The sequence below is a fragment of the Molothrus ater genome, chromosome 19 (assembly GCF_012460135.2).
Source record: "Molothrus ater isolate BHLD 08-10-18 breed brown headed cowbird chromosome 19, BPBGC_Mater_1.1, whole genome shotgun sequence".
Taxonomy (NCBI): domain Eukaryota; kingdom Metazoa; phylum Chordata; class Aves; order Passeriformes; family Icteridae; genus Molothrus; species Molothrus ater.
The window spans coordinates 13,105,566-13,109,036 of NC_050496.2; the positions used below are offsets into that span (position 1 = coordinate 13,105,566).

Genomic DNA, 3,471 nt, shown 5'->3' on the forward strand with positions numbered 1-3,471 from the left:
CACGTGAAATACTACTTAGTAGCCACTAAGGAATGATTAGGAAAGTTAACAGCAAATCACCCAATTTATCTAGTTATGCTGTCTAAACAGAAACTTTTATTTCTTACCAGTTTTGTACCCTTTTGCTCCAAATAGATGTTGCAAAAAAAAAAGCACTGATATTTTTCTGGAGAGTTTTCTTCTATAACAAGCCCTCTACTCCCCTTGAAATCAAATTAGAAACGCCAAACACCTGCAGTCGCTCTGAGGGTTGTTATACCCCGTGGGATTCGCCCCCTCCCTTTTCCTGGGTGCCATGGGAACGAGAGGCGGGCACCATCAGGGGTATATTAACCCCAGCCTTTGCCCAGGGCCTTCATTCCCCCTCTGGGAGGTGCTGGGATAAGAGCTCTCCTCTCATTTCAGGTAAGAGGCTCTTTCAGCTTACCTCAGCTTGTTTTCAGCAGGTGTTTCTGGGCATCTAAAGCAACAGAGGCTTTGAAGATACTGTGAAGAAAACAGCCTGGAATACAGCGAGTATTTAAGTTCACAATTTTGGGTTTTGTGTTTAGGGGTGGTAAAGTGCATTTGTAATTTCTGATTTTGTTCTGTTTTTTTTTTTTAGGAGGAGTGCAGCTTCCAGAGGCTCCAGGTTGTGTCAGCTACAACACTTTTTTCAGCAGATTCATCGTGTCCCAAGAGGCATCTGCCCAGTGTCCAAGATGATGTTTGAGACTGAGGCTTCAGGTGAGTTGAGGATTGTGACTAGGAGAGGGAGGCTGAGCAGGTATCCGGTTAGGAGTTATTGTTGGGGGCATGGGTTTGAAGGCAGCAGGGTGAGAAAGGGTGTTTATTTGAGCCCCCCACCCCAGGCCTTTTAGAAGCCGAGCAGAGGCATTCACACGTCTTACAGCACATAAGGTCACCCACTGCACTCACAGGAATGCCATTTCACTTTGCCTTTCTCTAACCCAGGTGCCACTCATTATAACGGCCACAGCCTTGGAATCAGGATGAAGGTGGAGCCTGAAGGAGCCAGGCACACTCAGGAGAGGGCAAGTAGCTGACTCGCTGGGATTTGGCCCACATAACTCTGTACTCATACATTGGTTTTGGTTTTCTTTATTGTAGCTGACCGAGAGGCTAACAGGCGATCACAGGGCCCTCTGAGGCAGGCTCATTTCAGGTGCAACGTGGATCCTCATCACCGATCATCCAAAAGATAAGTTGGGGCCACGGCCTGGAGATGGGACAATGGGAGAGTAGCGGGTTGGGAGTTCCTGGGACAGATTTAAAAAATAGCAGAGGGAAAAGCAATCTCCTCCAAGGGGCCTCTTAGGACAGCTGAAGGGAGAGGCTCTGATTTTGATGGCAGCTTTCAGGAGGGCAGCGCAGAACAGTTCCGGTCCACGTCGTGTTGTCCGGCGTACCGTGTTACCTAGTGAGTCTTTGGGGTCCCTTTTGCCTTTTCCCCTCGAGGCCCTCACCACAAGCCCAATGTGTCGTGTTTAACGTCCCCCTGTTTGTCACGTTCTGTGTCACGGGTGTCCGCACGTATTTGTGCCGGAGCTGCTCTGCCCTGCCCTGCCGCATAGCCTGCTGCAAGAGGACAAGTCCCAGGGACTCGCGGTTTGTGGGGCGTTGCCAGACTCTAGATGATATTCCTAGATAGACAGAAGATGTTTGGAGCTGTGAAGTTATCCTGCAGGCCTTTGACTTTTGTCCTCACTTTCTTTCAGACGCAGAAGGATAAAATCCAGGGCAAAATCCATCCACCCATCCCGGGTGAGGAGGTTCCCCTGAGCAGGTCAGTCACCGTTTGTCTCTGCAGGGAGAGTGTAAACTGTGACTTTGTTACAGCTCTGTTCTTTTTCTTTTTAGGAGGTAAAGCTGGATATCAGCAGTCAAGGTGAGGTGGGCAAGGTGAGCATTGAGTAGTGTCCAGAAGCAGTTGTTATTGCTCCAGTCTCACTTTCCGGTGCAACTCTAAGCATCCGTTCCTGTGTTTTCATCAGCCTCGGAGCGCGGCCGAAGGGTGCGGCCCCAGGAGCCGGGCATTCTTAGGAGAACGGTGAGTGGCAGAATTGTTGGGTTTTGGCCAGTGTGCTGCAGAGATCATGCATTGATATTTGCATTTCTTTCATGTAGCTGACTAAGAAACAACAGGGAGTTGTTGAACAACAGTGCCAGCAGGAACTTCCCAGATGTTGAGGCTGCCTTCTTTTGCACCTGACACGGACCTGCATCCCCAGATGTCTGAGAGATAAGTAGAGGCGTACAACCCACAGAGGGGATGAAAGCGGGGTGCAGGGTAGGGACCCACTGGGAGGGATTTTTGAGTCTCCTTTGGAGATGGGGGTGTCCACGAAGCAGCCCCTTAGGCCCCATAAAAGGAAAGCCTGACTTTGGATCACAGTGCTGAGGTGCGCAGGGCAGAGCAGTCCTGGTGTGTATCGTGTCACTTGTCTTTTGTGTTTTATGTGTTGTTTGGCATATGGCATGTCCTTTACCTGAGCCCTTTGAGGGGCCTGTCAGGAACCCTGGCATCATTGTTAGCATCTGTGCTCTCTGCATTCCTCGGCCTGGCACCCAGGCCATGGAACTTTTGCCTCAGGAGCTCAGACAGGCATCAGACTCTCTTGTCTCTTTAGAAGCATCCGGTCGGATGTCTTTTCAGGTCTTGTTCTGAGCTGTGTGGACAGCTCTGCCCCGCCAGGATCCATTATGGCGGACTAGGACTCGAAAGAACGTGAGGGCAGGTAGAGGCTTCTGGCCGTAGGATTCTCGGGCATCCATCTTTGCAGTTCTTGGAATAAATAATTCGGTTAGCATCTTCTTCCTCCAGGTTTCTCTGAGCCTCATCAGCTCACCATCGGTCTCACCATCGGTCATCTCCTTTTGCATTCTCTCAGTCCTCGCAGCCATTTTCCTTGCCAGGAGATTTCTGTCCGTGTCGTGTCCCCGTTGTCTGTCACGTCTTGTCTGTCCCGTGTCACGGGTGTGTGCACACATTTGTGCCGGAGCTGCTCTGCCCTGCCGCATAGCCCGGTGCAATAGGAGAAGTCCCGGGGACTTGAAGTTTGTAATGTGGGGTGTACTTGGAATCTAGATGCCATTCCTAGATTGACCTAAGGTGTTTGCAGCTTTTGAGTTATCCTGCAGGTGTTTGACATATGTTCTGACTTTCTTTCAGGTGCAGATGCATTGCACCCATGGCAGAGCCCCCATCCTGGGTGAGTGGGTTCCCACAAGCAGGTCAGTCACCATTTGTCTCTGCAGGGGAAGTGTTGAGGGTGACCCTGTTACAGCTCTGTTCTTTTTCTTTATTTTTAGGAAGTAAAGCTGGATCTCAGCAGTCAAGTTCAGGAGAGCAAGGTGATCAGGAGCATTTCTTGTTGCTGAGGTCTCAATTCCTGGGGCAAGTCTAAGTCTCCATTCTCTTTTGTGTGGTTTAGGCAATCCACTCGGAGCCTGCCAAGCCCCTGTCACCAG

At 50.4% G+C, this 3,471-nt stretch overlaps 1 long non-coding RNA gene across 1 annotated transcript; it reads left to right on the forward strand.

Annotated features, from left to right (window-relative positions):
• The first annotated feature begins 610 nt into the window (after nucleotides 1–610).
• Nucleotides 611–2,382, forward strand: LOC118693638 (uncharacterized). Its single transcript, XR_004981292.2, has 5 exons — nucleotides 611–726; nucleotides 955–1,786; nucleotides 1,861–1,902; nucleotides 1,995–2,050; nucleotides 2,128–2,382. It is a non-coding gene; the product is annotated as an uncharacterized LOC118693638 (long non-coding RNA).
• The last annotated feature ends 1,089 nt before the right edge of the window (nucleotides 2,383–3,471 follow it).